The 18,248-nt window shown below is 34.7% G+C and overlaps 1 long non-coding RNA gene across 1 annotated transcript; it reads left to right on the top strand.

Annotated features, from left to right (window-relative positions):
• Window positions 1–9,941: 9,941 nt before the first annotated feature.
• Window positions 9,942–12,418, top strand: LOC132611757 (uncharacterized). The gene is made up of 3 exons (XR_009571711.1): window positions 9,942–10,951; window positions 11,035–11,697; window positions 11,774–12,418. It is a non-coding gene; the product is annotated as an uncharacterized LOC132611757 (long non-coding RNA).
• Window positions 12,419–18,248: the final 5,830 nt, after the last annotated feature.

Genomic DNA, 18,248 nt, shown 5'->3' with positions numbered 1-18,248 from the left:
GTCACTGTGCAAATTGATTTGACACTGTAGATCTGTATGTTTATACTCCCTCTGTCCCAAATAGTTGGAGTTGATTTCTCGGAAGTTCCCACAACTATCGCAATTGTAACACAAAAGTCATTTAAATTATTTTATAACCGAAAAGTCACTCAACTTTCATCCTGGTTACACAAAATACAAAAGTCACTTGACTAAAAAGGAGAGAAGGCCATAAATAGTCTCTTATCTATGAGAGTAGGTCTAAAATGATCCCTTAACTATACACTTACCGATTTTAGTCCTTTAACTATCCAAAAACTTATCAAATTTGGTTTCCGTCTATTTTTTTTATACAAACAACGTACAAACTCATAAACCGATTAATCATTAAACCATTCCTCAGACCTATATTTCTCTCTCCTTCTTTTTCCTCAAGTTCCTCTTGTCTTTTTTTTTTTTTTTTAAAAAAGAGCATTCTGGCACTGTTGTCGCTCTCAAGTCTCTAAAATTCGAAAAGATAAACTCAGGCACAAAATTTTTATAACCATTCTTCTCAAACACTACTAAAAAACTGGTAAGAACCGACGGAAAAAAAACCGATGGAAAAAACCAACGGAAAGACCGACAGATTTTGTCAGTTTTTTCAATAATTTTTTTAATTCTTTTTTTTTTAAGAAAATCGACGGACTGCGTTGATTATTTTTTGCACAAAAATGCACGAAAAAATATAATTATTTGTTATATTATTTTCTAAAATAAACCGATGGAGTCCGTCAGTTTTTTATTTTTATTATAAAAAAACCGAAGGAGACGGAGTCCGTCGGGTTTTAGAGCAAAAAACAGTATAAATTAAATCAATCTATGTATATGAACAAAAAATATCAGTGGTAAAGCCCTTTAATGCCAAGGAACATACTCGGGTTTGACTCCAAGTTCCTATGGAACATAAGGAATGTAAGTCCGTTTTTTTTTTTTTTATAACAAGAGGAACTTGATGAAAAAGAAGCAGGGAAAGAGAAATATAGGTCTGAGAAATGATTTAACGATTAATCTCACGAAGGTTTATGAGTTTGTACACTGTTTGTATAAAAAAATAGATGGAGACCAAATTTGATAAGTTTTTGGATAGTTAAAGGACTAAAACCGGTAAGTATATAGTTAAGGGACCATTTTAGACCTACTCTCATAGATAAGGGACTATTTATGGCCTTCTCTCAATAAAATGAGTTGAATGACTTTTGTGTTATAAAGGTGAAAGTTGAGTGACTTTCCAGTTATAAAATAAAGTAAAGTGACTTTTGTGTTACAAAGATAAAAGTTGAGTGACTTTTTAGTTACAATACAAACTTAAATAACTTTTGTGTTACTATTATATAGTTGAGTGACCTTATGAGAAATCTAACTCCAAATAATTGTTACCTTAGCAAAAAGTACGCCTATTAAAATATAAAGAAATATAATGTCGAGTTTACTAAACTATCCGTATTCATTAAATGTTTTTTTTTTTTTTTGAATTGATCAATATTAAAGTGGACTACTTCTTTTATGCTAATGACATAGTTAGAAATACTTGCCAATTTTTGTTTTCAAATCCCTAAGGTGACACTTATTTTGGGGCAATTTTTTTTGCGAAGGCGTCATTTATTTTGGGATGGAGTGAGTATTATATTACCCCATCTGTCCCAATTTAAGTGTCTTATTTTTCTTTTTGGTCTGTCCTGAAAATAGTGTCCTTTTATATTTAGTAAGATGACAATCCAAATAGCATCCTACATGACAAGTTTATAACCACAAGATTTAAGGGACATTTCAGTACATTACACATTTAATTTAGGACGACAAAATTGAAAAGTTTCCCTATATTTCTTCAACTTTCTTCAACTTCGTCTCTAGTGAAACTAAGACACTTAAATTGAGACAAAGGAAGTATGATGTACTCTTCTCGTGTTTGCTTTTTCTCAGTCAATTGACAGTCGTCGGTCATTTCTCATGACTTGAATTATCCATTTGTGTATTTTTATTATTTGTGTTGATAAGGGTGATCAAAAGCTTAAGCAATTTGCTTGTTGCGTGTGTTATTTATAAGGCAACGTAGTATTGATTAGTACCAGCAAAGTGCTGGGGGAAGGTTACATAAAAAATGTAGGGATAATAGCATGTTTGGTCCCTCATTTATTGGTAAATTCTTATTTTAATCCTTGTGATATTTTGCTAAGCACAATTAACCTTCGATCAATTAAATATGCACTTTTGATCCTTTTGCTTGTGAATTTTATAAATTTACCAAAATTATTAATTGTCTTCCATTTAACTACTTATATGATATGTTAAACTTGTATTGTTACTCCATATTTGAAGATAATATAGTTCTAAAAAATATTCAAAATATAACATATTTTTACATATAGGGCCAAAAATACACATTTTAATTAATTGAGGGTAAAATGTGCTTATCAAGATATCACAAGGACCAAAATCAAAATTTACCAATAATTGAGGGATTAAGCGTGTTATCATACCAAAAACGTAATAGATCATTACAGGGAGTGTAAGAGTGTAATGTAATGAAAAAGAATCAAGCATGGCTTCAGGCTCTAGCACTTTCCATTGCCTTAATTTGCAAAGACCGAATAGTTTGAGGTTGATATTTTTCTCCTTTTATCATGCTCTAGATCCAGGGATATCATAACCTTATGACCTGTAGGTACTATAACCTTATGGGCACAGGGGTGGGATGAAATGTTTAAGAAACTAAGGGTTTGGCTAATGAATTGAAATTTAGCTTTTAGGGATTGATGACTATGTATATCAAGCTGTTAATTTGAAAAGTTTTGTTGTTGAGTTTAGAAAGGTTATTTATGTTTGCATTCCCGATTGTAAATAGATGATAAAAGTGAGATACTATTATGTGAAGTGAACCAGAGTTCGAGGGAGAGAATTTGTTTTTTTTTTTAATTCAAGGAGTTAGTAGTGGTCAAAGTAAAGGATGTGTGCCCTCGAACTATAGCATGTGTGAATACACAGGTGAAAATAGAATCTAGCAAATGCAAAGTTTTAGAGTAGGAAATTTTTAGGAGTTTTAGGTGTTACGTAGAGGAAAAAGCTTACAAACTCATGCTAAGAACAGCAACCTGGTGGAATAGGATGCAGAGCTTAGTAACAAAGGAAATTTCCAGGTTAAAAGACAGAACGAGAGACAGGCTAAACGGTGAGTTGCAAAGGCTTGATTGTGAGCTTTACAGAATCCACAAAATCTGATTGAGTCAGGTAGAATCTGTGGGACGTAAATTCAGAGGAGACTTAAATGACTGGGAGTTTGAAGTGACGAGCAATTCCCAAGTTGTGATACAGATCCAGTTACCTCTGCTACAAAATAGAGATGAATTACAGCAGAAGGGAGATATGGACAGCAATTTCTCTGGTAAATGTCTGTGGTAACATTTCTGAAAGAATTTTGGAGGACAAAAGCTCCACCAAAAATTGCTTCTTTAGGTGGACGATGGTAAACGAGGCCGTCCTAACTCCTGACAACCCAAAGAAAGGGGATGGATTCTTTGAAATACTACTTGTTTGAACCGGAGAAAGATATGTGGAATATGTTTCTAGCTTGTTCGGAGCAGTCATGAAAAAGTGATGTGCTAATGGTAAAAGAAGCAAAGAAGACATTGGAGATGATACCATTGTTCATAGCATATCAAATATGGAAGGAGAGAAGCAAAATGTGGGAAATGATGCTTGTAAAAAAAGCAGGAGATGTTTTGATGGGGAAGTAATGAAGAAAAATACTAACCGCGTGAAAACAATTTTACTTTATTTGGTCGTCTCTTGCATAATTTAAGCTTTGATGTACATGAGTTATGCCTTTGGGGTGCTGCTGGACCTAATTGTGAACCAACTTGGTTTGTGTGCTTGATCTCTTTTAATGGGCTTATTGCATCAAACTGGCGTCCAATCTCGAAAATGTTCCCTCTTAGAGGATGCTTTGCTGATTGGTTTTAAATGCCCTGAATATAATTTGTAGATGTGTTGGAGGTATAGTGGAATGTTAATTGCAAATCAGTACTATTAAACTTTGGTTCAGCTATACCCTCAGTCAGTATAGTGGAATGTCATGATCTTATGTGGCCTAAAACTATGCGTTATGCTGAGAGCAGTGTGATGAGTTAGACCACTTAAGGCAGTCATGATATTATCCCATTGAAGCGGGATAAAAAGAATCCTTGGATAATTTTTTCTACTTCCAGCTTGAGTTGTAGCAATAAAAGCAATGATGTAAAAACCTCTCAAAGTAACTGGATTGTGTTGAGTAGGGATTTTTATCTATTTTTCTCATTTGTTAATGAACCCTAACCATCTGATCTCAAGGCTCTATTATAGTTTATCGTTGCATGGTGAAACTTGGCATCTAAAGTAAGATTGCTCTAACCATATGGTCCTCCTTGGCTTTCTAATGTGAAGGAAGATTGCATTTGTCTCGTTTATGTTTCATATAAGAAGCAATTTCTTATACAATAATTGCTAGAAAGACAGAGTATTAGATTGTCTTAATATGTAAAGTCATTAAACTTCTAACTTGTTCTCTATGCTTGCAGCTGAATCTTGCTGCTGAAGAGGCTACGTTACTGAACATCCCTTTTTCTTTTGTACTACTTTTTCTGATTGTCGAAGACAAATTTATGTTGCATGAAATGTCTCCTCAATAATTGGTGGAGAAACTCATATTACTGGAAGCTGTATTTGTTTTCTGTTACTACTAATATAAGGATTTTATCTCTCAAGCCCCTCTTAGACTGAAATATTCTGACCTTTCTTGGCGATCTCCCATTCTAAAGTGGGAACTTCAAAATGTCAAAATTGAATTACCAAATTACCTAGGTGAGTGACCATATGCCCTTCAATTAAACACTTACACTGTTAAAAATTTTGGTACTAAAAGTTCATTTACCTTTCATCAAATGATAATATTCAACTATTAAAATTGGGCAAAGGTGCAAGTATATCCCTCAACTTCGTGATTTAGAGTAGATATATCTCTCGTTACATATTGGTGTATATATGGAGACTCGTATATATGCTCTTATCGTTACAAAATGGTGCAAACATACCTCTATCGTTACAAAATGGTGCAAATATACTCTTTTCGCTGACGGGTTTTTCTTTAAAAAAAATCATTTAGGTTATTTTTTAATTAAAAAGAATGCCATGTGACTTTAAAAAAAATTAGCCATTTTTTTTAACAGACATACTTTTCTAAAGTCACATAGTAATTTTTTTCCGATGGGTCGGGTATGTTTAAAAAAATGGGTAGACTTATTTTTTTTAAAGTCATGGATATATTTTTTTAAACGAACCATACCCGACACACCAGGAAAAAATTACCATGGATTTAGAAAAATATGTCTACTAAAAAAAAATAGATAGACTTTTCTTAAAGTCACATGACATTTTTGCTAATTAAAAAATGACCTAAATGATTTAAAAAAAAAAAAACTCCTGTCAGTGAGAAGGGTATATTTGCACCATTTTATAACGGCAGGGATATATTTGCACCATTTTGTAACGGCAGGAGTATATATACACCACTTTTGTAAGGAGGGATATATTTGCTCTAAATTACAAAATTGAGGGGTATATTTGCACCTTTGCCCATTAAAATAAAATAAATGGACACAAATATGACTGGATGCAACTCTCATGTACTACTACCTATTCAATGCGTTGGAATTGCTTTCATATTCCAATACTTATTGCATTTATAGAAAGCTTATTTAATATTCCCTCCGTCCCAGAATAAGCGTTACCTTAGCAAAAAAGATTTGACCCAAGATAAATGTTACCTTAGGAATTCAAGTAAAAAATCGGCATGTGTTTCCAACTATGCTCTTAGCATTAAAGAAGCAGTCATATTTAATATTACTCAATTCTAAAAAAATATCTAATAAATAGGGGTACTTGTGAACTACACATTGTCATTATTCATTTTTTAATGGACATGATTTTTGCTAAGATGACACTTATTTTGAGATGGAGGGAGTATTTTGGTGTTTTTTTGTTTTTTTTCAACTTTCAATACTACTTACAACTTTGCACGAATTGAAGTAACTCTACAGGCACAACGTATGTACAATTAATTAATTCTAACTGTGCTATTTATTAATGAATATAACTCAACTACATTCTTGAACCGTTTGAGTTGAGAATATATTTCAAATAGGAATACTAATGGCCACAAAACTCTCTCGTTATTGGTGCTGTTGTGGGTGTATTTTCTGCCTCACTCTTTGTCCAAGACACAATTGATTAATAGAAATAAGTCATCGTTGATGCTCTTCATATTGAGTGATGTTAAGGATCCATGTGCTATTTTTCTTCATGTTTCATACCTTATTTTGAGGATAAAAGACAAGAAGATTTTGTTTGATTTATGATTTTGCTGAGAATGCTAAAACCTATGAGTCGTACAAGCTAATTAGGAATGGGCTTGCTACTAATGTTGAGAAGTTTATAAAATAAATTGAGGAATTGCCTGGTGAGGATGCTAACGTTGGAAAGAGAAATTTGATCTTTATAAAAGCCAATAATCTCATTTTCAAATTCTTTTGCCCGACCTATATATTTTTCTTCTAGTGTTGGGTCACAATATATTGGTGTTGTGTTTACCTCAGTTTTGGCATAATCTAATTTGTGTTTCTTGAAGAATTCGTTAATTCTTATGAGGATTTAACGTACTCAAAAGCAGTGTTGTTATTATTGCATTAGAGATATTACCTGCAATAGAGGTAAGGCCAAATAAACGTTTGAATGCTAATATTCAATATGTCTGTTAAAAACATGACTTCATAATTTAAAATTTAAAGGGCTCAATTTTACTTAATTCTATAATATTGGTCTACTTTAGTTGTGTTCAAAGCGGGATGACAACTGATAGCAAAAGCATAAACTGTGTAAAGGTTATAATTTGTACCATCTACAAACAAGTATTAATGTATTTTTTACAACCAGACGACATATTTGTGTCCTTATAAAATAAAGTAATTCCATTAGATAATTTTAATTTGGGAAAATTTCAGAAACCTCCCCTCACGTTTTGCTTCGTATCACTGACATCCCCTCACGTTTTGCTTCGTATCACTGACATCCCCTCATGTTTGCAATATTACGACTATCAGGAGCGGATCCACCCTTTACGGTGAGGGTGGCATGACACCCCCTAATTAATATTTTTTTATATACTTATGTTGTAATTTGCTTAAATTAGGTTAAATATTTTCTATCTTGAACATTTTTCGACTCCCGTTTTTCTTTGTGCTTTTTACTTCTTTTGTACCAGTAATTCCCTTTTTGGCTCTCCCAATTTTCTATTTATCTTTTTATTATTTATATTGTTTTTCCTGTTTTCTATCATTTTATCTGTAATCTCTAGCGAGAACACACAAATAGAAACTTCAAAATCCCTTAAATTAAGCATTTATCTTAATATCAAATCAGTGAGTATTTAAATCGAAAAGTTGGGTCTCAATGGGAATTTTGGATTGAGATCAATTTTTTTAATTTTTTTAATAATTTTTTTTGTTTATTACTCCCTCCGTCCATGTTTACTTGTCTATATTTGACTTGAGACACTCTTAATAAGCAATAAATAAAATGAGAAATGAATTGGAGTGCTTAACACTAAGGGTAAAAATAGGTATAAAATGGTAAATTATGTCTTGTTTTTTCAAACTATATAACTTACAAGTAAAAGTGGACACATATTTTTAGTATAATGGACAAATAAAAATGGACGGAGGGAGTGTATTATAAATTTTTATGTTATTCTATAGTTGTTAAATTCAATTTAAATCACTTTACTACTTAAATGTGATGGAAATTTCGTAAGCACTGCTTAGAAAAAACAAGAAATTTATGATTTATTTTTGAGAACTTGTAATTTATCTAATTCTACGTTTATTTATGGGGTGTATTTACCTATTGAAGAGTTTTTTTAAAAATTATTTTTCTTATTTTGATTTGTGTAATTCCCTTATTGAAGATATTATTTTACTTATGCAAATTCATTTTTTAATATACATAAGAGATGCAAGTCCATTTGTGAAAATGTTGATTTTACTTCTGTTGTTAATGGGTGTGATTCCTTGTTTAAGATGCTAATTATGTTCGTTTCTTGATTTTTGAGATGTAATTTCATATTTGCAAATAAAAAAAAGCTTATTAAGTTGACCTGAATAATCTAAAAAGAGATGGACCCGACCCAAATACACATTCCTAATAAAATGTACATTGAAGAAAATTGTGGCACCCGCCACCTTCAAATCCTATAGCCGCCTCTGACGACTACCTCCCTTATTTTATCTTTTTATGTAACAACTCCTTTATTTTATTTATTATTAATAAAACATAACATATGTGGACTGATTTGTCCTCCATAAGATCATGCTTTTTTGATTAATTATTAATTTATGAATTCACCTTTAAAAAGTTATTTCTTAGGAATGGATATCATGAGATGTTCACCAACACGTTCTTAACGTTTGAGCTTTTTTGTTTCGTCATGTTTTAACTTTTTAGATAAAGTATCTTGCCAACTACTTTGTGATTGATTAAGAAAATATAGAAAAATTCTGAAACTAAATTTTCTATATTAAAAATAATTATCTTATTGCAAGCAAAATCCAACAACACTTGTTAGATAAGTTTTTGATAAAAAAAAAAATTGTCTTTAAAATGATGAAGCAATATAGAAACCTTTACCTCTTATTCCCAATTCGTCAAATCCAGTCCATCAGAATACTACTTAATTCCTAGAAGCAAAAACATGAAGAGTACTTGACATACTTACTTACAAAAAAGATTACAAGTAAATTACCTTTATTTGTTGAAGACACAGTCAGTAAAAAATAATTATTTTTTTGCAGAAAATATGATGAGAACACCGGAGAGGGTTGAAGGGGAATAGGAAAAGAGAACCCTTGCTAAGAAGACTGAAGAGCACTTTGGCATATTTTTGTTTTCAGTTTACCGGAAATGAGATATTAATAAAATAATAATTAATCCAAAGAACATAATCTTAGGGAGGGCAAATCAGTCCATGAATGTTATTTTTCATTAGTAATTAATAGAATAAAAGAGTTGTTACAAAAAAGTTAAAATAAGGGAGGTAGCCGTAATATTACAAACGTGAGGGGAGGTCAGTGAAACGAAACAACACATGAGGGGAGGTCTCTGAAAGTTTCCCTTTTAATTTAGTTATTCACCTATGTAGCTATTTAATCATTTTAACATCAAGATTTATAAGTTAGTAAAAATATGATTAATGTTCATCCACAAGAATATTACTGTTTACCCCCCAAAAGGTCAATAGAGAATGAAATCAAGTAAATATAAGACAAGAAATAAGCCTGGGCCGAATGAGCTCGGAGGAAATCCTTACGATGAAGATAACTCCAGATGATCACTTAGCCTTGAAGAGAACTATGGATTAGGAGCAAAAGATTATAGAGAACAAAGTAAATATGTTGTATTGCTTAAGCATAAAATGTAGTGATTGTTGTACTCTCAGAATCAGATGCCCTTAACATGAATGTTGTGCTCTTATTTATAGTACAAGAATCAGCTGTTTGGTTGTGATTATCTACCAATTATGACTAATAATGAGCCATAAATGCTTACTGAATGCTAATCGTAACGCTTGCCTCGGATCTGATCCGATTACGTAACGGCTCCAAAACATATTATCCTCATTCAATGACCCAATCTAATGATAACCCGTTGCAACCCCGTTTCAATTGATTACTTCGGTCGAAATTGAAGTCCTCGTAAAGATTTCCCATACTGTTTCCACCTGTGCCGCCACATGTCTTGCTTCTGATGCTACACGTGTCAAGCTATGCTTCATCATGTATACAGATAGCCCCCCCCCCCCCCCCCCCCCCCCCAACCAAATTTTGGGTGGAAAGTATAGACTCCGGGGAATGGATTTTAAATGTTACCGAAACCATTCAATGGCGGGAACACGAACCGTCTGGTTTATCTAACTAAAAAGGTAGCCGTTGAAATTGGCTTTAATGTACTTCTGCACGACATCGGCGGTCAATCATTACACTGGCCATAAAGTTGATTTGCTTTGTCTTGGAAATTGATGCCGTTTAAACTCCCAACTCTTCAACTTCTCGATTTGAATGTATATAAGGCAAGAAATCATAGCCTACCATCACTCATCTTCTTTCCTTCTTCAGCCAGCCTTAAGTTACAATTCCTAACCTTTTCTTCTTCCGTCAAAACTCAACTTTTTAACCACATCTTCTCTTCCATTGTTAACTCAATTTCCTGAAAATTTTGCCTCTCCTGACCGCCATTCAGATAAAGCTCCGATGAATTCCTCCAAGCCGAAAGAGGAACTTGAATTCTTGTTGCCGACATTCTTCCTGTTGGATTCAAATATAATAATGATTGTCACATTTCAACCCACCTGAAATCCGTTGACGAGATTGAGTCGTTCATAGATGTTGAAACAATTCCCATATTACGACGAGATTGCAATTTTGGCTCTGATATTGATATCATCAATGTTGACGATGGGATGCGGATGAACCACCATGTAGAAGGTTTCTCTATGACATACACCTATCCGTTCACCATAGGGTTCTCTTTCCCCATTCCCCAAATTTTAGAGGATTTTTGCCGCCGATACAAGGTTTGCATTGGGCAAATTGCACCACAGGTTTAGAGATTAGTTTATTGCATTCAACTCTTGGCTAACATAACCAATGTTTCTTTCACTCTGGGCCACCTCATTTACTTGTACGTCCCTCATGTTATCTGAGGTGAATTAGTGCACTTATATCCCCGAGTTAGGCACAGTTTGATCGATCCATAGGATGATTACGATCGAGGCTGGTTACACCGGTTCGTCATGATCCGAACAGACCAGCTTCACCGTCCTTTATCTAATCCCTTTCATGGAATCCTGCTCGTAAGTTCCTGCATGTAACCTCCTTCTTCTTTTTTAATGTATTTAACACTGCCCTTAACTCAACAAACTAATTTTTTTTGCAGCGATTTCAGTCGAACCGGAACTTGTGATAAAGATTTTCGAATGGGTTGTTGCATTACTTGATACTTCTAACAACATAACCCGCTCTTGGAGGAGTATGAGCTCTGAGTGGTGGAAAGGCAAAAATCACGGTAAGTCCAAATATTTTTGTAGGTTTTTAGCACCTTTAATTTCTTTATAACTATATCTTTCATATGAGACTTCCTGTGAAGAAGCCAACTTCCAAAAAGGTTCTTTCTCGAGATGTTGCTGCGGAGAATGTTGCATCCTCTAGTCGAAAGTGTAAGCAAAAAGAAGCTTTTGCTCCACCCGTAGACATCGTCTCTTGACTCCGTACCCAGCGCCTGCTTTCAGAGGTTCCGATTAAAACTCAACAAGGTGTTCATCCTTCAGTAATTATACTTGATGAGGATGACCAAACCAATGAAGTTAATAATCCATCGCCAAACAGTCCCAATACTGTGATTGAGAAGCCATCCGAGGAGAATTTTGCTCCTCTTACAAATCAACCTTTAACTGCCCCGACTTCTCCAATCAAAGAGTAGGCTTCGAAGAACACCATTCCGCAGGATGAAACTGCCTCTTTGGGGTCATCAGCCCATCCTAAATCTTTTGCCGCCAAGTTAGAGTCATCTTTGACTCAACTGGAGGATGTTTTCCTTCAGGTACATATTACCCAAATACTTTCTTCTTAAATTTCTTCCTACTATTTTTTTTTCATTCCCTCATTTTGTATTACAGGGCCATACTGCCACTACTTCAGCCATAGAAGTTTCCCGTTCCTTTGCTTCCTCTCAACAAGAAGTAAATCTTTATGCGGAAAAGCAGCGTCTTAAAATTGACAACGAAAGATTGAGGTCCGACCTCCGGGATTTCGATTCCCTTCAAGCCTCCTTGACATTGGATTTAAATGACGTAATTGGTTCTCTAAGAGAACGAGAGAATTTCTTACAAGCACTGACCACTTCCTACATGGGTATACAAAACAAGAACACCAAGTTGGAAGAAAATATATCTAGCGTTCGTGAACATCTTGTTAGTGTAGAAATTTCCCGTGATTGTTTCAAGGTTCGGTGTAAGAAATCACGTTCTGCCGTGATTTAGCCATACTCGAAATGCGAAGGAATGCCTTCAAAGAAGATAGTGCCCTAGATTCGATCTTCTCTCATGACTCCTCGAAGCGATGACTGATGCGGAAGCGGCTGAAATGGCCCTTAAAGATATTGATGATTTCAGAGCTTTTAGGACGAAGGAGAAAGATTTCGGGACATCCAAGACAGTTAATAATGCTTTATAGGCTTTAGATCTTTCCCTTTATTGCCTTAAAACTTTTATGGATAGTTGTTTTAATTCCCAATCATGTTTTGCCCGGTTATTTTAACCGAAATCTTTAATTAACTTCGGTAATTGATTTGAGTCTATTTACGACTTTATCATATATCTTGCTGTCAAACTTCCTTTTCGAATGTATGTATCCATTTTTTTTAATTTTTATCCGATTATGATTTGCTATGTACAAATTCTTCGGAACTAATTATGTTGAATCAATAACAAATCGAGAGAAGTTACACTTTTTTCAAAAAATAATAACTTTCAAATTAAGTGGGAAAAAACAAAACGTCTCCACTTCTCCATATTCTGACGCACGTCTTGTCGTCACACTGTGACTCTGAACACGTGTCGATTTTTGATTGACAAATTGAAGCGGTGCGAGTTCCCGAAGCGTCACCGTATTGACGACAACCTCCATTATAAAAAATTCTCCACCATTTTTGCTTTCATTATTTTACCTTCAACTTCAAATTTTTAGCTCTCCAAAACTTCTTCAAAGTTTTCCAATCAGCTCCTATCACAACCATCTTTCCGACCACCACTTTTATCGGAACTTTTTCCCTGAGTTGACACTATGAAAAAAAGTACTAAGAAAAGCATGAACGTCGCTTCTACTTCGGCAAGAAGCTTTTCCCATCCTTCTTTTCCGTCAATGGCTGCCGGTGCCGGCGGAGCTTCAGAACCCAGAGCCTTCAATATGCTCCCTTCATCCTTCAACTTTTCTAAAGACTTTGCAGTTAGCACAACAAACACAAAAGGTGATCGATGGGCAGCGGTAGAAGCCTATCCTTCTTCTATTACTCCTGGCTTTGAGAAACAAGTCTGGGAGGACTGTGGCTGGGAAATGCCACCGAAAGATGACTCTACTGCTGCTCCTCAATTGAATTTTGGGAAGATAATTTCCCAAATTATTTTCCCATCGGACAATGAATCCATCCTCACTTTCCGACCAATGTATATACTTACCCTTTCACTCTCAAACTCAATCCTCTAATTGACCCCATAATTTTGGACTTGTGCTGCACCTACAATGTGTGCCTAGCATAAGTTGGTCCGTCCGTGTGGAGGCTAATTGCATGCCTTCGTTGTTTGACCACGGAGGTTGAGCTTCCTTTTACTTTGGGTCATTTGATCCGTTTGCATACTCTCACATTTTTTCATGGGGAAATAATCCGACTTCTGAAACGGAGAAAAAATCCCATTAGTTCCAGCTTCAATGAAGATTATGACCAGGGCTGGACGTAACGCTTCATAGCAGTCCCAACTGCCAAGATCATTTCGGCGACTCACATGCCCTTTCCGGAGGCATGGAACTTATCTCGTAAGTAACTGCCTTATATATATTATTACTTTTTTTTAACCTTTGACTTCTCTACAGCTACTGCCTGGACTCCCACAACCATCTCGAATCTGCACGAGTGGGTTCAGGCTATTTTGTTTGTTTCAACCAAAGCCGATCTCTCTTGGAAGGTTATTTCCAAAGATCGATGGAAGGCCACCAATCACGGTTAGTTTGGACTGGAAGAATATTCGGAAGAATTTATTTCCTTTCTTGCTGCTTTTCCTTTCCTTTTTTTACCTTAATTTTCTTTTACTTATTAAGTCTTCCGAAGAGATCTTCTATTCCAAGGGTCATGAATGACCCTGAATTAGATCCGAACACTTCTATTCTCCTAATTGCTCAAGCTCCAGTCCCGAAGAAAAGGACTGCTAAACCTTTTGCTGCAGCATCGTCTCCTTCGGCTTCAAAGAGGAAGATGCAGAGAAAGTCGAAGGCAATTACTCTCACTCTCACCGAGACTGCTTCAGCAATGGATGAGCTTGCTACAGGAAATGAGGCTTCCTCTGAAGATGTTGTGGAGATCGATGGGGAAGAAACTGAAGATGATGTCCCATTAAAAAGGACAAGGACATATTCAATTCCACCACTTGCTCCAACACTGACTTCTACAATCGCTCCAGCAATTATTCCGACTGCTACTCTGGCAGCTAATCCAACACCAACTGGTCTTGATGATAATAATAATAAGGCTTAAGTGGCTAAAGCACTCTGAACTTGACACGTTTTGCAACTTCAGTCCCCAAACTATTGATGGACTTCAAGACACCCCTAAACTCGGCTAAATGGGTTTTATTACACCCCTGAGCTCATGACCCGGAGTGAGTGTAGTCAGTCGCGGTCCAGCTATAATAAAAGGCTTATGTGGCCCTCCACATGTAAAATATAAACGCCATATGGCATTTTCATACTATGTGTCCTCCACATAGATAATTGTCTTGAAAAAAAAATGTAAAACCGATATTTTTTTTTATATAAAAAATCTGGAACAACAAAATATTTATTTTAAACCTGGAAAATTTGATTTAAAAAAAAACTGAAAAACTATGGTTTTAATTAAAATATCTGTAAAAAATGAATTAAAAAAAATTAAAACTTGATATTTTTTTAAAAGTGTACCAAAAAATTCAGATTTTCATGATTCTTTTAAGACACTTCTTAAAAAAAGAATTGGAAAAACTAATTTTTTTTTAAAATGTGAAAAACCCATTTAAAACAAAAAATCCCGAAAAATTAGATTAGTTTTTAAATCTAGAAAAAAATTATCAGTTTCCAACTTTATTCTTAAAAAAATTAGTATCCCAAATTTTTAATCAAAAATTCAATTTTCCAGATTCTTTTTTAGAAAAATGGTTTATTTAGTTTTCCATATTGTTTAAAAGTCCAGGTTTCTAAATTAAAAAAAATAATCAATTTTCCAGATTAAAAAAAAATAATGGGTTTCTTAGTTTTCAAGATTTAAAAAGTTTCAGATTTTTTAATAAAAAATCCAATCCAGATTTATTTTTAAAAAATGGGTTTTCCACATTTAAAAAAAATAGTTTTTTCTGATTTAAAAAAATATACTTTTTAATAAATTTTTCAAAATTTATTTTTCTTTATTTTATTTTAAAAAAAAACTGATGTGGCACCTCTCACGCACCTGTTGGTGTGTGACTACACTTATTGTGCCATGTGGCAGCTCGGGGATGAATTAAAACCTATTTTGCCACGTTTAGGGGTGTCTTCAAGTGCAACAATAGTTTGGGGATTAAAGTTGCAATTCGTCTCAATTTTGGGGGCGTTTTAGTCACTTAAGCCTAATAATAATTCTTTCATATATGTTGTGTACACTCCAATTATTACAATTCGACATAACCTGTCTATAGAGCCTCTAAACCAAAGAATAATACTAAGTACTTGGGACAATGTTATACCCCGCATTTTCAGAACATGAGCATGACATGTACATCACCGTAGTAATGGAGTGTCAGAGACGTCCCATGATGTTTTGAAAGGCACAAGCCATGGAAAGTACGTAACAACGAAGAAAAAGGGTGAAATAAGATCTCGTAAACCTTAATCGGGAAAGAATATTTTGAAACACGAGAACATGACCATTATTAGTATAATAAGTGATAAATATCATGTATGGAGAGTTTCGGAAGATTTCGAGACCAAACAAATTGAAGAAAATAAGTTCGACGAAAATTTGAGAAATGTTGGACAAATTTTTAGTCAACTTTGGAGGGGTATATCTCCATGTATATTTGGAGTTTTAGGGTGTTTCAAAATCCAAAAATGAAGTTCGTCGAGTCTAGATTATAATGCAACAAACTTCTCGTTGATAGGACCTCGGAGTAGAGAATTATAGACGTTACAAACTGAGCTGTTGGCGCAGAAACAGGACGCTACAGTACTGCTACAATACTGTAGCTACAGTACCCGACCCAACTTATTATAAAAGGGGTCAAAACCCCATTTTTCATCGTCAAAATGTTCCAAAACTTTCCAGAAAATTCAGCAACAAAAGGGGCTTAAATCCCACATAAAAGTGAGGATTTTGAGTGAAATTCAAGCTATGGAATATCAATCGAGGTCCGAGCAACGCGTAGACGCGATTATAAATTTGTTTTGTGTTGGAGTGAATTTGGAAACAAGTGGGTATTGAAGATTTTGCTACTTTCATAAAAACAAGGTATGAATCTTCAAATCTCTCTCTTTATCAAGTTTGATTAAGGAATAATTGCAAGAATTAAGTTATAGTTGTTGTGTTGATGTTGTTGATTTATGGATTGAGGATTGAAGAGAAATTTGGATGAAAATACATATATTTATCTTGTAGGATGTTGGGGATGTTATTATTGATGTTGTTAGTATTAATTTCAGCTTCCTTACGGAAATAAAGTTATTAAAATGTCGTATCGCAGGTTGATTGGTTGAGAAATTTGGAAAAACAGTGTGTGGGCTGTTTTATGGCATATGTTGTGTTGGAAATGATGTTATTACTATTGGTATTGTTGTTGATGTTGTTGGTTGTTGAATTGGAATTTCGGGCTAGCCATATGAACAGGGAAAATGCTTCCCGAATTTCGACAGAATCTAAAAGAATTTAATTAAAGTTTCGAGACGATCGTATGATGATGATTCTAACAATATTATGAATGGTTCTATATGTAGATTACGAGGCTACGAATGACCTTAGTGAATTGTAAGACATGAAGTGAGTTGGAAGTCGATAAATTATCTTCCAGGTATGTTAAGGCTAGTCCCCTTCTTTCTAAAGGCATGATCTTTTCGTTATAAACCTTTGTGTCGTATCCATAATATCATTGATTCTGCAAATGCTAGAAACCCATGAATTTCGTGATCCTTACGAGGTTATTGAATTTCCAAAAGCATGATTCTTTTCCCGCCAAGATATGTATGGATTCCATAAAAAAAATTCATTTCCAAGAATGTTAGGAATTTATGACTCTTAAAGTTTTACGATGACTATGATGAGAATGACTCCATGCTTAAAGGTTCTAAGTTTATGATTCCAACGACGATATAAGAATGTTGAGTTATTTACTGATTTCTCAATTCAATCATGGATGATGACTCATTTCTTTTAAGATTCCAAGACTACATGGCTTGATGCCTTATGAGATTTACGACCCTGTTCTATGTTGTCTCTTAATTCTATTCTTCATCGTTAGTCTCACCTTAAAATAATTGTTCCTTCAAGGTGAGACAAAGCGACGATGAGTATTCCATAATATAATCGGAGGCTACCGACCTTACGTCACTCCGATACAGTTGTGGCTTTTGATTGGGCTCTTTTGCATGCTTTATATATATGTATGTATTTTCTCACACCGTGCCGCGCTATAGTCGGTCGGGCATGGCACATAGATATGCACACCACTGCAGTGGGCATGTTATGATATTGTCCCGGACGCGGGAGGCCTGGACGCAGGCTAATGATGATAACACCGAGCCTTAATGGCCGGGCATGATACTATTTATATATCACACCGAGCCTTAATGGCCGGGCATGTTACTATTTACATATCACACCGCGCCTTAATGGTCGGGCATGTTACTATGTATATGTATGGAAATGTTTTTTTTTAAAGGCTAAGCATGCATGACATCCGCCTTATGAGGCATTCAGATGGACAGGTTATCTCTCGTACTCCTTGTTACTTTTCATATCTATATTATGGTGTTACTCATGCCTTACATACTCAGTACATTATTCGTACTGACGCCCTTTCTTGTGGGCGCTGCGTTTCATGCCACGCAGGTGTATACAGATGAACAGAGGATATGGCTAGAAGATGTTCCAGCGGGATTGGCGAGCTCCATTTCTTTCCGGAGTGTTGCCGAGTCAGAGTATCCATGTCATGGTATAATAATTTATGTTAGAGACTTTGCAGACAGAGTCACGTATATAGTATGTCATTCTTGTAAGCGGCTATTTAAGCCGATGTATCATTATGCATTATGTTACAAATTTCATATGATTACAGATTTTGCTTGATTTGATAAAGACGAAAAGAATGTTTTCGAAAATCTTCC

Source organism: Lycium barbarum, chromosome 1 (assembly GCF_019175385.1).
Source record: "Lycium barbarum isolate Lr01 chromosome 1, ASM1917538v2, whole genome shotgun sequence".
Lineage (NCBI taxonomy): Eukaryota > Viridiplantae > Streptophyta > Magnoliopsida > Solanales > Solanaceae > Lycium > Lycium barbarum.
The sequence above is the reverse complement of the archived record's forward strand: the minus strand, read 5'-3'. Positions and strand labels throughout refer to the sequence as shown.